At 40.8% G+C, this 24833-nt stretch overlaps 1 long non-coding RNA gene across 1 annotated transcript; it reads left to right on the forward strand.

The window, feature by feature from the left end:
* The first annotated feature begins 12926 nt into the window (after positions 1-12926).
* On the forward strand, positions 12927-22985 carry LOC137149296 (uncharacterized). The gene is made up of 3 exons (XR_010918730.1): positions 12927-12989; positions 14611-14646; positions 21754-22985. It is a non-coding gene; the product is annotated as an uncharacterized lncRNA (long non-coding RNA).
* The last annotated feature ends 1848 nt before the right edge of the window (positions 22986-24833 follow it).

Below are 24833 nucleotides of genomic sequence, written 5' to 3' on the forward strand. Positions count from 1 at the left end.
GCAGTGATTAGCCAGATTAGCCCTAGCTACTCAAATAAATGTTGATATATATTTATAGATTTAAAAAAACCACTTGAATTTTAAATAATTTTCAGAGCTGCCTGTCACTGTTGATTTAACATAACTTGAAATAATGTAAGATCTTGCATACCAGATACACAGTCTGTAACAACAGGGCCTGGTAAATGAGCGGTTTAAAGTGCCAGGAGTGACTCAGTATGCATATTTATTAAGACCATTTATGTCCTAGCACAAATTGTTGTACAGATTTATGAGAGGTCGCATCCCAGCTGACTTGGCATAACAAAAAAAAATGTGTCATGAGTCAACAACAGACTCAATTACTAGAAAAGTCACATGGACACATTTGGGGAGATGGGGGTAGCACCTTTGGCCTTCAGCTCCAAAATCAGAGCTCTTGTCCACCTGAGTCAAATGAAAAAAAGAAATGATAGGGTAGTAGTAGTAGAGTTGTTATCCTTTCTGTAGACTAGTCTAGAGGGCAATATCATTCACTCACCTAGACAAGTCCATCGCATTAGTTGTGCATTGTAGACAGAGAACGCTTCAGGGAACAGCCAGAAAGAATGGCCCGTTTTGCTGAAGACCTATTATACCTTTACACACTGACAGTGAGAAAGAGAACAGGCAGGATTTCTCAACACAATGGTGACTGGGGCAGGAGAACACCTTACACCACTCACTTGCTATCAGGGATGAGAAAGACTTCTCCCAATTTGCACTCCCAGTCAGAGGCCTCGTGTGAAGTCATTTAAGGATTTAGTGCACCCACGTGTTTTGTTTTTGTTTTCACCTTTCTCTGAAACACCAGCTAGAAGCAAGAGATTGATTTGAATTACCAATGGCCTGTTCAATTGAAAAAAATGTATGTTCCTGTTCCTATGAGATGGAGATGCTGAATAAAATCATTGCATCATGATGTCTCATTCTTGGAGACACTGGAATTATTTACTCATAAACATGGAGACTATCTGTAAGCCTCCTCTTTGTGGCAGCCACAGCTTCCATAATCAGGCTCGTAAGCAAAGTTTGCTGGATAAATGACAGCAAGAACACATGCTTTGGGGAACTTGCTTTCCACAGTCAGACAGCAACATACCAGAGAGTTTATTGCAGCTCTAGTGACAGTAGCTCAGGTGAGCTCCCTGGGGCAAACCTGCACTCCTAGTGCAAAGCCCCTCTTTCTGTGGAGAGCAGCAAACTGAGGCTGCAGCAGGCACTCACCAGTGGGAAAATTTGTCACTGCTGGTAAAAAGGTTGTGTGGGGGGCAGTGTCTGGGTAGAAGCAGTGGTATTTACTGCATGTGATGCAAACATATGATTTCCTGGATCATTTAACTAGGGATCATTGAACATTTTCTATTTTATTATATAATCTATCTCTCACACAGACACACACACACACTCACAGACAGCATCTACTTTCTGAAATCTTGTAGATAATAAAGTACCTAGCTTCAAAAGAAGCATATGCAAATACTGACATTAGATAGGACTATGACAGAAACAGCATCTGACTTGCTTCTCCTGCATCAGTGGAGGGAACACAGTCCCAGAGCCCCAACCTTGCAACAGTACTGAAAGCTTTGTGGTTCTAACAGTGAGCTTTCTTTTGGGGAGAACAAGATAGTAAATTTCTGTATTAGGACATAAGAAGTGTCATACTTGATACACCAAGGGCAAAATCCTGAATCCAGATTTTGCCCTTAACTTCAATAGGGCCAGGATTTTACAACAAAGGTTCTTCAGCTCTCCATTTCTGGGGTAATCACCCCCCTTGCACCTTTAATTAGAGACTTTTTGTTAGTAGTGCCCATTTGGCCTGCACATGTGCCCTGTGCTTCTTCCTGACCTGCTCCGAGGTTATGCAGGGCTGTGTGGGTGAACGAACCTCAGTTCCTTCTCAGCAGCCTTGGCCTGACATGAAGTGTTAGTGGTCCTGACCTTCAAAGTCTCTTAATGTAGTTACCCTTCTTCAGTTTATTGTTATTTCTGTAGTTATTTTATTTAATTTTTATTTAGGGATTTAGGGGCATTTTCTCTTGATCCTTCTCTCTTTTGGGGACAGGACCTCCCCCTGCTACATACTGTTTCCCTGGGGTATACCAGGCTCTTCAGGCTTCAAGCCGTGCAACTCTTGAAGGGAGGCCATCCTGGTCAGTGTCAGGCATTCCTGTTGTATCCACTGCTTGGGTGATTCTTGTATCCCAGAAAAATGCCCTATCTGTGTCACTTTTAAAGGCAGCTCAAGAAAAAATTGGGAGTTAAAACTGAGAGTCTTAGTGATGGAGTGTTCCCCACCAGCCTCAGATCCAGGCCAGGAGACTCCCCCCTGACATTGGGTGCTGAGTGAACAAAGTGCCCTGTCAACTTCAGCCTATTCACCTGAGTCCTCCCACAATAAATCCACAGAGAAGACTCATGGAACATGGAATCATTATCCACAGAAAGAGTTCACCTCTAAAAGACCTGAATCTCCACAGAGCAAGAATGCTGTGGAGACCTCACGTCTCACCCTAGGTATGGCTGGGGCTCCAGATACTCGCAGTAATGATCCTGTGCCCAGGACTCTGGGCTCAGCAGAGAAAAAAGGACAGCAAGAAGCCCTCAGTACTGAAACCTTCAGTGCTGCACAAACAAGCCACTGAAGCATTCCACCTCTAAGAGAATGGTACCCACGACTGCTTCTGAACTATCTACATGTAAGTCAGCCACTAAGACTGTGTTGGTACCAGAAAGACACCATGCCTTCTATAGGGTCTTGGAGCCCTCTAAGGCATCCTCATCAGTACCATCTATTTCAACCAGAGTGGACTTGCTAGAACAGTGTATACCCTCAGTACCAACAAGAGAATGGAGCCCCACTCTTCAAACTCACCCAGTAACAGTGGAGTTCAGATTCTTGAGGGATCTACTTGTTTTGGAGGAGCCTGAGTCTCACTTGTTATTACGTATCAAGAGGTTATCAGTATCAAGACAAGCACCGTCACCAAGATAGGACCTTTCCCCAGTACCACTCGACTCTCCAACACTTTCAGAGAGTGCTGGGGCTTGCCTTCTTGAAGGGGAGAATTTTCCTCCTATTTAAATATTATGATCCATGGTTCTCCAACACTTCAGACAAAGGATTTCCATCCTGACACTTTTGACAGGAGGGGGGAGTTGCACCAAAGATGGGCCCATTTTCCCCTGACCTGATGCCATCCCCTGCCCCCATGTCTTTCAGACCTCCCTAATGGCCCTTGGACTGCATATCATCAGCAATTATCCCCATGGCCCTGTCTCTATCATGGAGAATACAAGGAGAGATACTCCTGTATTCCAATTGCTTGTCCTCTGTTACCTCAGGCACAAGAATCTTTTGAGGAGCAGGAGGCCAGGGCAAATAAAAAGGTTTCTCCCCAAACAAATATTTCTTTATCTTCCCCAGATGAAGCGGTCATGTCTTCCCCACCACCTCTTCAGACATGACTTCAGACATTTCCAAGAGTTAATTAAAAGCATGGAGGATTCCCTCCAGATTCCTTGGAAGAGGTCAGGGAGTCACAACATAAGCTCCTGGACATAGTCCAATGGACTTCCTCTAGTGGAGTTGCCCTGCCTATTAATGAAAAGGCCACGCCACATGATAAGGACTAAAAATGTTTTGATTTATTTGACAGAAAGACCTACTCATCCACGACTCTTCAGTTTTGAATTGTGAACTATCAAGCTTTCATGGCTAAATAGAATCACTTAAATGATGCCAAATTGGCCACCGTTATTGATCCATCTACTGGCTGATCAACGTGACCAGTTTCAGGCTATTATTAACTAGCATCAACTGTTCCCAGAACAGTTTTTCTCAATCTTTTTGATACCAGGGACTGGCTTGCTATCTTTCTAAATTGTGTCAGGAAGCCCTCAGGGACCGGCACCAGGCCACGGACCAGTCGTCAAGAAACACTGTGCTAGAACATTGCCACAGGCCTCATTGGACACAGCCGATACTGCCACTTGATCCATCTCTCCAGTGGTAGTCCTGCAAAGTACATTCTGGCTGCAGATGTCTGGATTCCCAAAGGAGGTCCAAAACATGGCTGAGGACCTTCCCTTTGATGGCCTGTAATGATTTGCTGAGTCCACTGATGATTCATTGCGTATCATTAAGGATTCCAGATCTGCACTGAGATCTCTTGGGATTTACACACCTACAAAGAAACAAAGGTTTAGTAGACCCCAAATGGCTCAAAGATCCTACTCCACTTCATTCTCAGGATCCCAGAGATTATATGAACCACCCAGGAAAAAGTCGAGATTCCAGAAGAGGAATTCCCTCTATTCCCTGCTACTGAACCATTATCCTCATCTAAGCATCAATTTTGATGAGCTGGTCAATGGCTTAGAGATATCACATAACACCAGCCTACATATAACTATTTTTCCCTACCTTCCATCTTTCGAAAACCATCTCTTCCACTTTCTTTCGACATGGGAGATAATAATATTGGATAAATGGGTGCGGGAGGTTATAAACTGGGGTATGCTATCTATTTTACTTCCCTCCCCTACATGTCCCTCTCATGAGCACCTCTTAAAGCAAAATGTTAACTCACTTCTGTGAATGGATGCTGTAGAACTAGTTCCAATTGAACACAGAGGGAAGGGGTTTTATTCCAACTACTCTATGGTCCCAAAAAAGAATTTTAGATCTAGGACTCCTAAACAACTTTGTCAAGCCTCAAAAATTCAGAATGGTGCCTCTCATGGTTATAATTCTGTCATTAGAATCAGGCGGACTGTTTTTCAGCCCTCAAACTTCAGGATGCCTATTTTCATATCTCAATTCACCCATCTCACAAACAATTCCTGCACTTTTCAGTAGGTCAGTAGGCTAGTACTGAGTGCTCCTGTTTGGGGAATCATTCCCCTCAGATATTGGGGAATAATAGTTTTTTCATATGTTGATGACTGACTAGTTAATGCCTGTCTTCTACTGACGTCTTTGATGCCATAAAGATGACAAAATCTCTATTCTGTGAGCCAGGGTTGCAGCTGAACATCAAACAATCCATTCTGAGCCCAGTACAAAGAACAGAATTCCCAGGAACCTCCATGTCAGCTAGGACTTCTCTTCCCCACAACAGATTCTCAGTGTTAGCAAAGTTCATCTCAAAGACGAACCCTGTATCCACTTCCTATTTATCAGGAACAAGTCCATAAAGATTCTCACAGACAACATAACTTGCATGTTCTATATCAACCAACAGAGAGAAGCCATTTCCCCTTTCTTTTTTGCCAAAATGATAAAATTCTGGAATTGGTGCAGAGCCAATTCTATATTTATTTCAGCACCTTACCATGTGGGGGTACAGAAAAGCTTAGGAGATAATCATGGCAGGAATTTTCCCAGGACTATGAATGGGAGTTGAATCCTCAAATTCTCAATCAAGTTTTTCCAAACTGAGAGGTTCCAGAAATAGACCTCTTTGCCATAGTAACCAGCAAATATTTGCAAACACTTGCAAACAAAATGCAAACACTTTTGCTCAAGGGGGGACTTGGGTCCTCTGTCTTCGGGAGATGCCTTCCTCATTCCATGGACAAGAACCCTTCTATATGCTTTTCCCCCAACAACTGATTCTAAAGGTGATCAAGACTGTATTATATTAATTTTGTCCCAATGTGGCCCAAACAGATATGGTATCTTCACTTGATTCACCTAGCCACCTTTCAGGGAATCAGTCTCCCATCCATTCCTCATCTTCTTTCCCAGGATGTTGCCCATACCCTCCATCCCATCCTGAAGATACTTCACCCCAAAGCTTGGCTCCTCAATGGTTCTCGGAACTAGAATTGACTTGCTCTAAGGAGGTATAACAGGCATTATTGAACAGTAGGAAAGAGTCCATGAGATACACTTACCTCCACAAGTGAAAAAGATTCAGCCTGTGGTGTGTCCTAAGAGGTGTTCTTCCTGTTCATTTTTCCCTCTCAATCATCCTTGATTACCTTCAAAAGTTAAACAAGACAGGATTATCTATGAGCTCTATCAGGGTCCACTTGGCAGCTATAATAGCCTTTCATTCACCAGTCAAGGGATTTTCAGTCTTCACTCATCCTATAACTATAAGATTTCTGAGAAGATAGGGGAATCTTTTTCCCCAAGTTAAGGAACTCACATCTATCTGGAATTTGAATTTAGTATTTAAATACCTTATGAGCCCTCCCTCTGAGGCAATGGCTACATCTTCCCTCATTAGAGTGACCAGATGTCCCAATTTTATAGGGACAGTCCTGATATTTGGGACTTTTTCTTATATAGGTGCCTATCACCCCACACTTCCTGTCCCAATTTTTCACACTTGCTATCTGATCACCCTATCCCTCATTAAATTATCATGGAAGGCAACCTTTTTGATAGTTATTACCTCTGCTTGTAGGGTGGGAGAAATAGGGCCTCTTATAGCAAATGGCCCATTTACAGTATTTACATTTACAGTCCATTTTTCAAGGACAAAGTTTTGTTAAGTCCACACCCTAAATTGTTACCCCAAGATGTCATCTGAGTTTCACATCAACCAGGTTATCTACCTTCCAGTTCCCCACCCCCAGACCACCCAAGTCTCATCAGTTCACAGAGGAGGCATTTTACACACTTCAGATGTTAGGGTGGAGTTAGCCTTTTATATAGACAGAACAAAGTCATTTAAGAAATTGCCCAGACTGCTTGTGGCTATTACAGACAGATTGACAGGTTTGGCAATTCCCACTCAGAGATTCTTGAGGTGGATCTCTGACTGTATCATATTGTGCTATATATCTTCAGTTATACAACCTCCTTCTAAGTTGTTCACCAGTCCACAAGATCTCTATTTACTTCTATGGTATAACTCAAGAATGTCCCTATTCTGGATATTTGTAAGGCTGCCACTTGGTCTTCCATGCATACCTTCTCCAAGTGTAATGCAATGGTCCAGTCTTCTAGATCAGATGCCGCCATTGGAAGTGCAGTACTGTCTTCAGTCTTTTTCTTGGCTCCAAAGGCCCTCCCCAACTGAGACTACAGCTTGGTAGTCATCTGAAGAGGCACACCCACAGGTGCTCGAAGACAGAGAAGTTACTCATCTTGTTCAGTAACTGGAGTTCTTCAATATATGTGTCCCTATGGGTGCTCCACTACCTACCCTCCTTCACCTCTGCTTCAGAGTTTCCTCTGGGGACTTTGCAGTAGAAAAGGAACTGAGGGCAGTTCGCCCATGCCGCCCTATGTAGCCTTTGAGGGGGGGCACAAGGTAGGTGCAATGCATGGGCTGAATGGGCATAACTACCAAAAGTTTCTGATTAAAGGCACAAGAGGTGTAAGTACAACAGAAGTGGAGCACTCACAGGGGGACATATCTCAAAGAACTCCAGTTACTGCACAAGGTGAGTAACTTCTCTTTCATCTATTTCCATATCTGGTCTCTGAATGTGGCTAGATGCTTCATTGAAAACTCCCCTACAGACATCTAATTTTGCAGTTCATTCCCCACATCATGTAATTTATAAATTGCTTCCCATATATACATGCACCATATATATATGCATGATTGTAAATCACATGAATTTTGCACCTTTATTAAAAGCATCTGGTGGTTTCCACTGTCAGAGAATTGACACCAGATTAAGTGGAGCAGTGATTTGGACTGGTATGACAATTTCTATTTTGTGTATGGGGAGTGATAAATATGTGGTTGTTTAGCACAGATATTATGCATGAGCTCAAAGATCAATACAGTACAATTACAACATAGAGAGTTTGCCCCCTGAGAATGTCTCATGTGTTTGTATGAGAAACACATCTACTACATGTAAAGTTGGTAAACAAATTATTTTTAAAATGGTGAACATTTCCAAAAACTACAAACACATTTTCATTTCAAAGTTTTTTTTTAAAAGCAGGGATTTTGAAATATCATGATTTTTTTTACCAAAAGTTTTAGGTTTTAAAAAATTCTGGGTTTTACTTTTTCAGTTTTTAATCTCCTCTCTCCTCTGCCACCATATTGTCCTTTTCCTCTTTTGTTCTTTTTCCCCATTATGCCACTGAAAAGAGGATAGGGGGAAGATGGAGAAAGGAAATAAACCAAACAGATAACCATTTTTTAGGAGTATCAAATTTTGAAAAACAATTTGTTAGTGAAATTTTGAAAGAAAAGAAAAGCCATTCTTCAACGTGATTTTTCAATGAGGTCTAGACACATGAAGTATAGCACTCTTTGCTATGATATGAAGAGAAAAAGGTAATATTAGAAGCCTTGAAGAAGGGGCTTTACTAATGTAAACTCTTCCTTGCCAAATATGTGGGCTTTGACCAATGTATTAGCATTTTTCTTTAGAAAAGGAGATTTGTTTTCTTGAGTCCTCCTCTGCTTTGACTTCTGCAAATTAATGTGGTTTAATGGCAGGCTAGCTCCATTCTGAAAATAAAATGGAACTTTTAGCACTTCAAAATGCATAGCATACTTAAAAAAAACATACTTAAACCATAGAAATGGTAATTATTTTGAAAATCATGTCTATTGTCTATGTCTACTTTTTGGAAGCAAACTAATGATATAAATGAGTTAAAATTAAATATTACCTTACTTAACATGCAGAAGGTCTTCTAATTATTTTAGTAATAACATGCACATTTCACCACTACCACTCAGGGTGCATAATCACCTGAGTGCCAGAGTAAAATTTCAATTTATTAATTACATTAAAATTTATTCAAGTAATTAAAGCCAACATATTGCAACTATGAATCTGAAAATAAAATATCTATTAGATAAATGAGGACACAAGCAGTAAGAATGATTCTGCAGTTGCTCTCTTGGTTTGCTTAATAAATCATTAAGAAACGCACTTGCTGTATATAAAATAAATTCCCATTGCTTGTTAACCTGACCCTGTTGGTTCAGTAATGGTTAGGTACCTCTGAACAAAGGGTTTTAGAAGGCTCCTGGGTAATTGTGCTGTCTTTGGAACTCCTCTACTTCTGTATTCAGAACCATCTAAACATTAGATAGCAAACTAAAATGACTGCCACCAAACTTTTTATTACACTTACAGTGTTGTGCACACAACTGGTATATGAAAACAAATGCTTGTATTACTCTTATCCTATCTTCCCTCCTCCTCCCACCCCATTTGTTTATTTTAGCTCATCTAGTCATGGTTATTTTTCCTGGGTTTCCTCCATCTTTTACCAACTCCTCCTAATGTAAATCCAGAAGAGTTCCTGCTGAACTCACAATGTTCAAGGGGGTTTGTAACTTGACAGAAATTAGTTTCCCCATAGCAACTAAGTACAGTTCTTTATAGATGTACCTGACATATTTTCACCTTGAATCATGGACTTTCTGTGCTGTAACTTTAAGGGAACCATTATAGTTAGACATTAACACAGTTCCCCTCAAGACATTCCAAGAGGGAAATGCTCAAGTCAGAGAATATCCTGAAAAGTGGTAGAAATCTCAGTGTCTAAAATACAGCGTAGATTTTCCTATGGCTAATACATTAGACTAATAGAAATAAAGGTTGCAGGACACTTTCAAGGAAGTAAATGCAACTGTAACAAAGCCAGCACCTTTGACGGCTTTGGAGGGGAACCATGTTTATTCCTGTTCCCAAACCTATCACTACATACTCCAGCTGATATTTTCAAAGGATCCAAGAGGATTTGGATGCCTAGCTCACATTAATTAGTATAACAAATTAACACATTCCCCATTTAGTGGGAATTGGGCAATTAGGCAGCTTTGGAAATCTCAGCCTCCATTCTTCAAGTGGTCAATTTACCAAAACCAACTATAAAATAGCATCATCTCTTGTTGGTTCAGTGACTATTTGGTGAAGAAATCTGTCAGCTATCACAGCCAGGAATAACTGGGCTCTATAATTATTAGTAGCATTTCTTTTCCAAGGTATAGCTGGGAAGTTAAAGTGTCCCATAAAGGCACCTAGTAGTGTTTCTCTCCCATCTAATATAAAAGAGATCTCTGTTCATATTCAAATAAAACCCTGGGGGGTCTACACCAGACTCTAACACTACCTCAGTAAAACCTCTTTTGCAATCCTTCCCCAACATGATTTTGATCCAAACTAATTCTGTTTTATCCATGCAATGACTTCTTATTTCTTTACAGTCGACCATATCATCAATTATCAACGCTACCCCACCACATTTACCTTTATTTCTATCTTTCTTGAACAACCATACTCTGCAATACTAGCATTCCAGCCATAACTGCTACTCTGCCATGGTTCTGTTATCCTTATAATATCCGGTTTCATGTCCGTCACCAGTAATTATGGTTCCTCCACTTTTTTGCCCAAGCTCCTCATTAGTGAATTAAACTTCACAACACTCCTGTGCAGCTGATAATTATTACTGCTCCCATTTTACAGCTGGGGAAGCTAATGCAGAGAAAGATTAAATGATTTTCTCAAAGTCACACAGCAAATTAGCTCTTGATACTCTATTCTATATAGCTCTATTCTATATAGATTATTATACCATGCTCATCACTGAAGTAATTGAGCAATTTCCAGTAGTGCATTAAGCAATGTGACTAACATCTGCCATGTATTGTTTGTTCTTTTATCTTCCTTTGTTCACTGGGAGAATTTGCAGTGTAGTGTTATCTTTTGGTAGTTTTTTAAAAATTATATATGTACATGTACTTGTTGCTCTGTCTTTGGTCCCCTTGTCTTCTCACTCTACTTTATCTCTGGGTAATGTCATCCACAAACTCAGATTCAACTGCCATCTCTATGTGGATTAATCACAGTTTTACCTCTCTACTCCAGACCTGTCTCCATCTGTACAAACTAAATTTTCAGCCTGTCAGTCTGACATCTCCTCATGGATGTCCAGCTGCCAGCTCAAGATCAATATGGTTAAAACAGAGATCCTAATCTTCCACTGCAAGTCCTCCATGCTGCCTCCCTTTCTTGATCACTGTGGACAACACCATCATCCTACCTGTTACTCAGGCTTGTAACCTGGGTGGTCACCTTCAAGTTGGACGTGTCTCTAGGTCCTCACATTCAGGCCAAATCTAAATTATGTACCTTCTTGGTGCATAACATCTCTATGATATGGTATTTCTCATCAATGGACACAGCTAAAACTCTTGCCTATGCTCTCATCATCTTGCATGTTGATAGCTGCAAATGCTAGAAGTCTAACTGCTAAGATAGGTGAACTTGAGTATCTGGTATTATTGATATAATTGGCTTCAAAGAAACTTGGTGGAATGATGATAATCAATGGGACATGGTTACATCAGAGTACAAAATATATAGGAATGACAGAGTCAGTTGTGCTGGTGGGGAAGTGGCAATATATATGAAAGAAAGCATAGTCAAATATAGTAAACATCTTAAATGAATACAAGTGTACCATAGAATCTCTATGGATAGAAATTCCATGCTTCAATAATAAATATACAGCAGTAGGAATATACTACTGACCACCTAACAAAGATGATGATGGTGGTTGTGAAATGCTTAGGGATATTAGAGAAGCTATAAAAATAGAAAACTCAATAATTATGGGAGATTTCAGCTATCCTCATATTGACTGGGTACATCTCACCACAGGATGGGATGCAGAGATAAAGTTTCTAGACCCCATAAATGACTTCTTCTTGGAACCAGCCCTGGAACCAACAAGGGGAGAGGTGATTCTTGATTCAGTCAGAAGTGGTACACAGGATCTGGTGAATATAGCTGTGAATAGATTCACTTATACCTTGATGATTATAGCCAATCCACTTGGTAATAGTGAACATAATATAATTAAATTTAACAGCCTTGTGAGGAGGAAAACACCAAAGAAATCCACCACAAGGGCATTTAACTCCAGGAAAGGGAACTATACAAAAATGAGGATGCTAGTTAAATAGAAATTAAAAGGTACAATCACAAATATGAAATGTCTGCAAGCTACGTGGAAACATTTTAAAAACACCATAATAGAGGCTCATATTAAATGTTTACCACAAATTAAAAAAATATAATAACAGGACCAAAAGAGTACCACTATGACTAAAAAAAAAAAGAAAAGAAGCAAAAAAAAGAAAAAGGCCTTCTTTAAGAATTGGAAGTTAAATCCTACTGAGGAAAATTGAAAGGCGCATAAACTCTGCAATCAAGTATAAGAGTATAATTAGGCAGACCAAAAGAGAACTTGAAGAGCAACTAGAAACTAACAGCAAAATATTTTAACTACATAAGAAGAAGGAAGCTTGACAAACAATCAGTGGGCCTAGTGGATAATCGAGGTACTAAAGGAGCACTCCACTGTGGAGAAGCTAAATGAATTCTTTGCATCCATCTTTACTGCAGAGGATATGAGGGAGGTTCCCACATCTGAGCCATTCTTTTTAGGTGACAAATCTGAGGAACTGTCCCAGAATGAGGTGTCAGTAGAGGAGGTTTGGGAACAAGTTGATAAATTAAACAATAATAAGTCACCAGGACCAGAAGGTATTCACCCAAGAGTACTGAAAGAACTCAAATATGAAATTGCAGAACTACAAAGGATAGCTAATGTGACACTAATTTTTCAAAAAAGGCTCAAGAGGTGATCCTGGCAATTATAGGCCAGTAAGTCTAACTTCAGTACCATGCAAATTGGTTGAAACTATAATAATGAACATAATTCTCAGACACATAGATGAGCATGATTTGTTGGGTGTGATATATCAAGGGCAGAGGGCGGCAGGAGAGTACACGAAGGGAGGTATATTAGCCCCAGGATGATCAGGGCTTTGTTCCCTGCAGCCTAACCGAAGTCACGAGGGGGCAATTAGGAGCCAGCTGAGGCCAATTAGGGATCAGCCAGGTGCTTCATAAAAGGGCTCCGCCTCAAACGCACAGTGCACAAGCTGGAGGAAGCAGGGGTGCGGCGCAGCGAAGCGAAGCGTGGAGGAGCAGAGGAGCCCCAAAAGGAGGTACTGAGCCCAGCAAGGGGCAACAAGGACATAGGGCCCTAGAGGCCAGAAGGACTGAGGGGGGAAAGTAGCCCAGGGGAAGAGGCTGCAGCTCCAAAATACAGAGCCAGCAGTCTACAGCTGCTACTCATAGGGCCCCTGGGCTGGGACCCAGAGGAGCGGGTGGGCCCAGGTCCCTACCCCCCCCATGGAAGATGGGGTGAAGGGCAACTCCCTGACCCACTATGAGGAGAAAAGCATGAGACCCACTAGGGGAAGCCGGCTGATTGCCACACGGGGAAGAGTCAATACGGCTTTTAAAGGGAAATAATAACTCACCAATCTATTAGAATTCTTTGACCTGAGGCTCAATAAGGTGGACAAGGGTCACAAGAGTACTTGGACTTTCAGAAAGCCTTTCACAAAGTCCCTCACCAAAGGATCTTAAGCAAAGTCATGGGATAAGAAGGAAGGTCTTCTCATGGATCAGTAACTGGTTAAAAGACAGGAAACAAAGGGTCAGTTTTCAAAATGGAGAGAAATAAATAGCGGGGTCCTCAAGGATTTGTACTGGGACCTGTGCTGTTCAACATATTCATAAATGATCTGGAAAAAGGCATAAACAGGGAGGTAGCAAAATTTGCAGATGATACAAAATTACACAATATAATTAAGTCCAAAGCAGACTGCGGGGAATTAGAAAGGGATCTAATACAACTGGCGACTGGGCAACAAAATGGCAAGAAATATCTCAAATTAAAATGTGAAGTAGTCAAATAGGATTGTCCAACAATGGTTAGTCTAACTTTGTTCCCATTAATGTCAGTGGTAAAAATCCCACCACTAGGACAAGCCAAGGAACAATTGAAACTGAACTACCTTGTTTCCCAGAGAGGGGGTCTATGCAGGTCAATGTTAGGTTATACCGGTGGAACATTAGGGAAGCTTGCACTTCTGCCATTCAGGGTTTACTTTTCTTGTGGCTAAATGGACGAATTCAGACTCCAGAGCTACCAATCCAACACACTTTTAAGTTAAATTCTCTTGAAACTTAGAGGGGAAAAATTGAGATTATATTGCGTATTTTTAACTAGCAACACATGCGCTGGCCACAGCATGTGATCATGTTTTCCATCAACTCTTGAAGCTCTCAGTATCTTGTAGGGGTTTGTCCTGGGATTGTAAGGATCTGATGAAGAATATTTTGAAGGTGTGAAACAGAGGAAAAAGGACAGCTCTGACCTGTGATTTCCCAGAGATGAAAAGAGGATGTTCTTCCTCTAATTAAATGAATCTTCAGCAAATATGATGCAAACCAATTAACATTTTTTCTTACTGACCAAAGCCACTGTTGTTCTTTTGCATATTAAGGCGGCTTTGACTTTGACTAATTAATTTTTCTGTTTTTCCCCCTGAAGCTCATTTTTACTTCAACTTGTTGTTGACCTCCACTTCTGATCATCATGAGCCTGGTGTCTTTATTCAAAATTAGTGTTGGAAAAAAGAGGACGTAACACTAAAATGTGCTCATCAAGGAGATTAATTATTTAATACAGCGGCACAATATCAAAACTTATTATACAAGTGTAATGCATTAATTAAATTCTTCAGCCAAATTATGTTAATATCCAATATGTTTCAGGTCCATCTCTCCTGTTACAGGATCAAAGTATGCAAGGTAAGGAAGATGTACTTTTAAGGGGGATACATTTTATATTGGTATTAATATAGTTTTTATAGAGATCTTGGGCCTGAAATCAGATCTGGTGTAAGCAGGTGTAAATTAACTCATGGCAATGCAGTTGCAGCCACTTGAATTCAGACCAAAATTCTTCACTATGGATGAAATAAGTGGTTGGATTTGCAGAGGGGTCAAGCACCCACAGTTCCAAATAATATCTAAAAAGAGATAATAGATAGAGTTATTTGCAATATCCCATCATTACTTTCTCACATGTGTGGCTAGGAAGTCTATACCAAGCAAGGATTTTGTCACGGTTACAAGGCTAGCTGCACCTCTGTTCCCTCTCTGGTCTTTCAGAATGCACCTCAGCAGGTGTCAGGCCTTGTGCCTCTACATTTCCTGGGGTAGAATGTCTCAATTCTCCCATTTTTTGACCAGATCCTAGGCTACAGAAGCCTTGTATCAATCATATTTACCCATGAAGTCTGTCTGGGTTTGACATCCGTAGTTCTTCCCCTTTTGAGAGTCTGTGCTATTCAGTGACAAAACAGCTTTCTTTAAACCAAAGTATTAAACAATAGAAACAAAGCATGAGAGAAAAGTCTACGTGCATGTCTATCTTACTTAAAGCCCTACCAGTCAGTGACAATGTCCTTGGTAGGCCTAATGTGTGTCAGCATGGTTACACCCAGACAACTGCTACTGACTAACCACTCCCCTCTTAAGAAAGTGTTCCTTTTAAACTGCTACAGTCCTTTTTATCTTCTGATTCCCAAGCCTTGGCCAATAATGGCATAGTCCCTTAATGTTTCTCAAGGGAGAAATGACTTAACATGAGACATTCTGACTCCTTCCTCCTTGATTTCCTTACAGCCCCCTATTAAACTAAACCAACATATTCATACATACAGTGAATATTCCAATAACCATGTCAACAAACTTTATTTATAAATTATTACAGCGCAGCTCCACTTTCGTCCCAGATGTCTCTTAAAATTTTCTAGAAAGTCAAAGAGATCATAGGAGCAGTTCAGTTACCTTGTGCAGTATCGAACAGGCACATCTTGAGTTAGGTTAACTGATTAAACATCTCCTAATAATTAGCCAGGATCTCTTCCACTTTGCAAACTACCTTACCCACTATTACTTGGCAACTGAAGCTCCACTTTAAACCCAGCACTATATGTAAACTTAATTGTAACTACTTATAGTCTTAAATGCTTTTGCTTTTCTGGATTAAGGCTCTAGTGCTGGTAATGGGCAGTGTTGAGTATATACATGTGCATAGATATATAGAAACACTGTCCATTACCTCAGTACTTAGTTACTGCACTTGGGTGTTAAACATTTAGGCCCATGAGTAGTTGCACTGAAGTTAATGGAACTACTTGCATTTTTAAAGTTACCCACATGCTTAAGAGATTTGCTGGATCAAGGTCTAAAACTAGAATGATAAAAAATTGGACTTTCCAGTCCATAGGAAATTCCAAAATTTGTTTTCATCCCCAATTGGAACAAAAGTTGAAATACTGAAATTTTTCATGGAATGGAATATTCCAAAGAAACGTCATTTGGAAATGTTGGGAAAAAATTCAACATTCCCAAAGTGAATTGTTTCATGGATTCATAGACTTTAAGTCCAGTAGGTACCATTAAATCATCCAATCTGAGCTCCTCTATTACACAGGCCATAGAATTTCATCAAGTTACTTCTATATTGGACCAAATAACTTGTATTAGACTAAAGTATGATTTCCAAATTGGCATCCTGTTTTGGTTTGAAGACTTCAAAATATGGAGAATCCACAACTTTTGTTGGTATTTTGTTCTAATCTTTAATCACTCATTATTTTAAATGTGTGCCTTATTTCAGATCTGCATTTGTCTTTGTTCCGACAGGTAAAAGATCCCCCAGAGTCAATAATTAATCAATTGGAAATAAATGAGTTTAATTATAAACACAGGAGTAATATAGGTTTAACTAGTTATAAAAGGACATAAAAACAATTAAGCACAAAACAAACTGATATAAGAAAGTATTAAACAGGCAACTAACTACAAAGACCTAAACTAATATTAACCAGACAGTGGTTCCTTGACCAGGAATCAAACCCTGGTTTTCCACATGGTAGACAGGGACACGTACCACTATGCTATACAGACAACTAGTTGCTTGTAGGAAACAGAAAGGTGTTACACAGACTTAACTGAAAAGCACAGAGGCAGAAGCAATTAACTGCAGGACTAGTTGCTTGTAGGAAACAGAAAGGGGTTACACAGACTTAACTGAAAAGCACAGAGGCAGAAGCAATTAACTACAGGACTAGTTGCTTGTAGGAAACAGAAAGGGGTTACACAGACTTAACTGAAAAGCACAGAGGCAGAAGCAGTTAACTACAGGAGGGAATGCTCTCACATAGAGATTTCACAGACAATGAGTTAATTACAAGGCACAGAAGGGGTGGGGGGAGTCACACGGGCAGTCAACTGCAAAGGGGGCAAACAGGGTTTAAAACAGAAACTGCACAGAAGGGGGGGGGTCACACGGGCAGTCAACTGCAAAGGGGCAAACGGGCAGTCAACTGCAAAGGGGCAAACGGGCAGTTAAAACAGAAACTAAATGAGAGAGAGGGTTAGCAATGGGGGGGGGGGCGGCTTCTGTTTTCAGAGTAGGTTTAAAACAGAAACTGAAAGGGAAAGAGAGTTAGCAATGGGGGGGGGGGGCAGCAGCTTCTGCTTGCAGAGCAGATTTAAAACAGAAACTGAAAGAGAGAGAAGGTTAGCAGTGGGGGGGGGGGGGGGGCGGCTTCTGCTTTCAGAGCAGATTTAAAACAGAAACTGAAAGAGAAAGAAGGTTAGGATCTTACCAGTCCCAGCGGGGAAAGTTGCAACATCACCTCTGAAGCTAAGTAGCAACACAGAGCAGGCTTACACATTCAGGCTCGGAGTCCGGAGTGGGAGAGGGAAAAAACAGGGCAGCTGGTGTGTCTAGCAGATGGTGAGTTCTCTCTGGAGCCTGGGGCGTGCCCTGGCTTTAAACTAATCACTTCAGGTGGCCAAGGTTACTCCTGATTGGAGGGGAGACATTTGAATCAGGGCAAACCTTTGGCTGGGAGGTGAGCCGACCGTTAGGGAGGCTGTGCTACTGGTCATGTAGCCAGCTGCTCCCAGTCACCTGGTCAGTTTCAGGAGGAGCGAGGAAATTGCCTAATAAGGTCAGTTTCAGCAGGAGTGAGCTAATGGCCTAATAAGGTCAGGTCGAGGTTTTACTGATGCACCAGGTGGGTAGGTGGGGGCGAGAGGTGGACATATCAGGTACTGCGTTGCAACAGTCTTGTCATTGGTTCTTGTTCTTTTGTTTTCCACTAGATTAAAGAACACTTTAGTACCTGTGTTAGGGGCTGGGACATAGGCAGCCTGGCCTACTGCTCAGGGCAGGAGTCTGGTCTAGTGGGTGAACATATATCCAGGTCAGAGAATGGAGTCAAGGGTCAGCACCAGAATCAACTGCCAGTTACCAGAGTCAGAATCAGAGCTAGGAATCAAAGCTGAAGATCAGAGTCAGGGTCAGATACCAAATGCCAGAGCAAAGGGTCAAGCCATAGTGAGAACTGAGAGCTGGGAGGTCACAGCCAGAAAAGGTAACCAATGGTCAGAAGCAAGGCATAAAGGCAGAAACTGGAGAAGAGGCAAGGATCAGGCACAAAGTATTTGAATGGTGGAAACTTAGAGCAAATGCAGATGTGAGGCAAGTGCCAGGAGCAGAGCAGGAATCAGGAACAGGGTTAGGTGCAGAATACAGGAAGCAAGGTCCAATGCAGCAGCATCAGAAGCAGGAAATGATGTAGTTGCTCAGACAATTTCCTGTGCCTTCTTCTGTCTTAAATAGCATGGCTAGACTAACCAGTGGAGTGGGCAATCCTCCAATCAGGGATCCTGTATGTGGTGCTTTGGCTGAGGCTGTAGTCTTGCTAGCTCCTCACCCTGCCAGGTTTCAGCAGCTATTGAATGGTGGCCAGGGTGAGATGGTTGGCTGGGAACTCACAGATCTGGGTTTGAGACCTGGAACAAGTCATCACCTCCTCCCTGGGGTGGCAATGGACCAGGCTTCTCTGAATGGTTCTTGTGAAAGTTTTTTATGAGTACAAAGACATGGACATTTTCAGCAGGTTCTCAGGAACGCTCCTCAAGCTCAATCTTCTAAATCAATCAAATACCACAGCATACCCCACTCAGTTTTAAAATCAAGGAATTCATGGATGATGTACTTATCATGGTCCTGAACATGCACCGGAGGAAGGGAAGGGGTTGCTGGGTCTGGTGGGGAAAAAAGGTAGCCACATAATGCTTCAACATTAAATATGGGTTGGATTTTGAGAAAATGAGGCAGATGGAGTTTGAAGGCAATGGGGTTAATTTGTTGGCAGATTTGATATAGGTCAAGGAATTGGTCTTCAAGTTTATGGGCTGGTCTATCAATTCAGATGTGCCTCACTAAGAGACATACTTTCTGGCCTATGGAGAAGTTGGCATCCTTCTGTCATCCTTGGTCGGCATATTGTTTGTCATCCTGTTTTGCTAACTCCAGGTGGGTCTTTAGCTCCCCCCTGGGTATGATGAATCAGTTGTACCCATTCTGACGCTGTGGGGGTGTGGGAGTTTTGGGTAATTCTGGGTGAAATTGGGGGTAGAACCACTAGTTGAAAAAACAAGAGCTTTTTCCTGGAGAGGCAAGTTCAGAATTATTATATGCAAACTCTGCATAGAATAACAGCGAAACCCTTTAATTTTGATGGTAGCTGATGTAACACCAGAGCTAATGCTCCAGGATTTGGTTCACGCTTTCTGTCAGGCCATTTGTTTGGAGGTGATAAGCTGCAAAAAGGAAGGAGCATACCCCCAACAATCAGAGGAGCCTGGCTCATATTTGAGAATGGGGGCACAAAGCACCGGAACTACAACTCCCAGGAGGCACCACAGCAGTTCAGACAAATGGAGATTAATGTTGACCTGATCCAAAACTAAATGTTTTAGATTCAGTGTGACAAATCAAAACAGTTCAGTGCAGGCAGATCCAACCTTAAATGGATGGTTTTGTTTCGATTTTCCTAACAAAAAATAGGGGGGGAGGGAATGGGCAGATTTTATGGAAACTGCATTTTCCATTTAAAATACATTACAATAGAAAATTCCTGGCCAGCCTTACCTAAAACCTTACATTACCTTGGTTACCTTATCCTCCTTTTTTAAAAGAACTGCAGCTACATACAGCATAAGCAATCTATGCAATACTTTGCATTGCTGTCTCGTGTAAGGTGATGCATTGGTTAATTAAGACTTTGCAGTCAGGCAACAACCCCAGCCAAGCTCATGAAATCCCCATTTAAATACAATTTATGTCAGTTTGGCGGCTTTTTGCACTATAACGTTGAAGCCACAATGATTCCTACCAACTACTATACTCAAAACCTATCAATATTTAAATGCAAGACAGTTGGGAATGAGTCGTGGTGGCCTGCTTTTATGCACAACATCTTATTTAGCTCCTTATGATTGTTGTGTGTTCCAACGTAATCTGAGTGAATTGTTTTTCAATGACCTTTGTTAGTCTGTATTGGCTGAAACTATGCCTTCTGGGAGTGATCAACCATGTCACTGAATGCCCCCCAGCCAGTGTGATAAAAAGCTGTTTGATAACTGCTGAAACCATTTTCAATCCATGCCTCAAAGGCCATAAGTGGAGGGGGAAAAAAACAAACCTAATGTGGAATTAGCAGCTATATATGATTCCCATCAAGATGTGGAAAGAAAGACATTGATTGAGACACGTCTGTGGCTCATTAGCATTGTTTGTCTTTGAGAAAGTTCTTGTCGGGCTGACAGATGAAGAGACATTGCTGAATGAAGAGAAAATGAAGATAACAGCAGTAAAAATAGAAAAAAATAATGAAGGGCACACTGTTGGAATTAATTCCATTAAGATTGATATCACTTAGCAGAAGAATGTTACCTCATCTCTCAAATATGCTCTATTACTTATACAGTAAACCAAGAGCTCTCTGAGTTTTATAGGCATTAATAAATGTTTCACAACTGTAATATTAAGACTATTCCATGGGGGGTTTTATGATCAAAATCTATTTCAGCATTCTGTTTTTCAGCGGTAAATCCCTTTAGCTACATAAATTATGTTATGCCATCTTTGAAACATCTTCTAGTAGAAAGCTTCCAATTGGGTTACAATATCAATTTTCAGTGCATTTGGTCCTTGGCAACACCAAACGTTTGGCCCTTGACAGAACCAAGATGTGTAGGGGCATGTGAAAATGAAAAATGAAGAGGGTTATCCAGACTTCTTTGAATTTGTGTTTTTTTAGGACAGTGCCAACACAATATAAATAATAATAATAATAGCAAGGTTTCCAGTAGAGTTTTAGGTAAAATGATAGGATGGTTCAACCCGTTTTCACATCTTTATATCTAATAAAAAAAAAAACTTTACTTTCAAAATCTAGTAAAGATGACAAATTCTCTGCTGCTATAAATTGGTAAGAATGAAGTAATTGGACCGGTTCCAATATACACCAATGCATAATTTGGCTTAAAGTTGCTAAGTGACAACAAAACAGTGTACATACCTAGCCCATCCTTTACCAAATCCCAGCATTTAAAATCAAGTGTAGCCTACATGCTGTACACGAGTTGATTTGATTTTTTTGGACCAAAGAAAGAGAGAGAAACAGTGTGGAGGAGACATGGACCTTAGCTGTAATACTCTGATTCTCTGCACATGTGCAAAGAGCAAGGCAAGGCAACTCAGCTACAAGGGCCAAAAAACATCCAGAAGTAGGGTGGCAGTCACTAGACATGCTCAGTAGCTGTTTCTGAAGCTGTGCAGAAAGTTTTCATTGTAGGCAAGCAGCCTAGAAGGTCAAACCCCTTCACTCTCAAGAGTGGAACCAATCACAGCAGGGTGGAGAAGTTATAAATATAAGTGTTGAAGACAGCCCTGTGGACTCAGTGACTGATACAGGACTGAGAGATGTGTCTGCTCTGAGGTTGGGGCGTAATACCTATACCATTTTGTGACACGGTCTACAGATTTCTGTTTCGCCAGCACCTGAAGACTTGTCAACTAGTAACCCAACAGGTGGAGTACTGCTAGCTGTGAAGATTCCCAGACTGCCTGTTAGCTGACTGGGTTCTGGAGTTTCTGAAAAAGAACTCAGATGCTGCCTTTCTTCTCAAGATCTGAAGAGTCCAGATGACATGCATACACTATATATTGTGGTCACACTATACAGGCTGAAAAATTATCTCTGAAAGAAGATTAGGGCACAGTATGTTCAGAGGTGTGTTCTAAAGCAAAGCGTAAATGTCATGTTGAACCCTTGCATTGAAGTATATGTAACAGTGACAAAAGGAGGAAGTCTGTACAAGGAACACCACTAGATTTACTGCCTAATAGCTTTTATGTAAAAGTTATTCATAATATTCCAAAAACTATTTACAATATTGAATTGTAATTACAATGTAGTCTGTGTGCATTAAATGTTTGTTCACTAAGAAATCATATGGAATCATTGGAACTGACAGGGGACCATTAACACCTGTTTGTCAGGATTTTCCATACAACTCTGTAATATTTTCCAATAAATCCTGACAAGAAAGTACTCTGGCCTGTACTTCAGCAAAGAGTTAAGCTGAAGTGCAGGAAAAGGGGGGATTTAATAGAGTTATATATAATGTTACTTCAGAATTCCCCTACCCTTTAAACAGGGACATGGATACTTTTCCGTACACAAAAGGAAAGACGTCATAAAGTTTACACTACTCATATAATAAAACTTAAATGCAGCAACCAAAATTTTCAAATTTAGATGCCTAAGATCATACGTGTCAAACCATATTTAGACATCCAAGGGATCATGCAGCTGCAACTCAAACTGAAGGCAATGGGACCAATGGGTGCTCAGTACCTGTGAATATTAGACCCCTTATAGTTCTATGCTTTAATGTGGATTTAGGAGCTTAGCTTTAGGTCCCTCAATCTGAAAGTCAAGGAGCCCAGAGACTGAACCACACATGCACCTTAGAAATATGAAAAATTTCCATTACTATGAAGAACTGCATTCTTATATTCCTGATACATCATTGCTTCTTCAATATCAATACTATCTAATGAGAGTGTATAGTCTTCTCGGAGCAGATTCTCCACTCAGTGCCAACAAATAAATCAGGAATAGCTCCACTGAGGTCTATGAAACCACACCATGGTAAAACAGATATGAGTTAAGAAGAGAATCAGGCTGCTTATCACATACATTTTTTCTCTTTTGTGACAAAAATTCTGAAATCCATTTGCCTTGAGCTTTTCTGAACAATACCTGTAGTGCTCTTTCCCATGGATTTGCCCTAGCAGACACCTATATATATGGCTCTGCCTAAAACCACTAGGAGACATCCTCTTCCTCAAGGAGGCGTGAAGCTAAGAGGTGCACAGAGACTGCTGGTATCCCACTTTATAGAGATCAAACTGTCATGTTTACAGGACTAGCTGCACCTCTCTCTCTTTTCTGGTCTCTGAGTGCACTGCCTCATGTGTCAGGCCTTGTACCTTTACCTATCCCAGGGTTCAGTTCCACAATTCTCCCACTCTTAGACCAAACTCTAGAGTAAAATACCCTGTGTATCAACTATGCTCAACCTGCAGGCTTGACTGGGTTTGACACCTGTGGTTCTTCCTTCAGGGGTCTATGACCAGGCAGATACAGTGACCGAGAGCTGCTTTAAACCCAAGCAAAACTTATTTTGATCATCGGAACAAAGCATTTAGAGAAAAGGATTTTAAAAAATCAGACAGTCTACACACATCTGTCTTTCCTCAGGCTTACCTGCTTGATGGTAGCACTGGCAGGCCTAATTTCTTCAGACACCCCACGTGTACCCCATCATAGCCTGGTTCCTCCCCAAACAGCTACCTCCCACCTTCTCTTCAGAAAGTCCCTTTTTAAACTGCTACAGTCCCTTTGATCTCTGGTTCCCAGGCCTTTTCTGCTCCTGTCATTGTCTTGTAATAACCCACAAATATTTGCAGAGCGTTGACTTGTTTTGAGCTATTCTATTCCTTTCTGCTTGTTTTCCTTACAGCCCACTTTTAAACTAAATTGATATATTCACACAGCGAACATCCCATTAACCAGGTCAACATACAATATTAATAAATTATTACAGAGCCGCTCCACATCCATCACACAGCTTGCTTCTGGATGTATGGATAATGTGTAGTGAAGGGGGAGCATAGTCATGGTTTCATTTCTTTCTTGCCTCCTTTGGGGTACCATACACTCCTAGGGGAGAGGGCAGGAGCAGCCCATGCACTCCTGTAAACACAGGGACTGGAAATCATCTCGGCTTTTACCTGGGCTGGATAAGGGTCTAGAGGCTTCTTACACCTTCTCCTGCACTGAACATTCATGTACAGACTGGGCAGAATTTGGTAGCCCAACTAGATAGATAAATATGTCATGAGTGCCTAATGTATACATTATGTATAGTTATTTATTTGTATTGTAACACTAGACCGACATAAAACAAAAAGCCAATCCCTTGCCTGATAAGTTTACAGGTTTTACACACACACACAATTTGAAAGAATATTTAATCGGTAATTATTTCATAGCATCATAAAGAAATCAACATTTTAAAAAGAACAAATAATAAATCCTCTCGGTTTGTTAGTCAAGTGCTTATCTGCACAGCCCTACTTGCAATTCACCGGAAAGAGAGGAAATCTGTCAATTAGGTACAGATTTCCAAGACTCTGCATAAAACTCATCATTATTCTCATGGTGATCTAAGGCATAAAGCCAAAGATAATCAATGTTTAAAACAAGAACACTCTATACAATATCTAGGACTTAAAGAATGAAGGAGAAAATCCAAAAAGCATCATTCTCAAAGCATCTTGACTACTTGGTGAATTACATTTCCTGCAGTCTGAAAACAGTTTAATTATGAGAGCTGAACACAAAATCTCCCATTGGCACAGATTGACTTTGAAGTGTTATCACATAAGTGAGGATTTTGAAAATACCTTTGACCAGTTTTGTTGAAAATATATCATACTTTTATTATGTGTCAGACTTAGCCATGTATCATAGCATTCCCTTTCATAGCAT

Source organism: Emydura macquarii, unplaced genomic scaffold (assembly GCF_026122565.2).
Source record: "Emydura macquarii macquarii isolate MOO-44397 ecotype Brisbane River unplaced genomic scaffold, CSIRO-AGI_Emac_v2 contig_719, whole genome shotgun sequence".
In the NCBI taxonomy this organism is placed as follows: domain Eukaryota; kingdom Metazoa; phylum Chordata; order Testudines; family Chelidae; genus Emydura; species Emydura macquarii.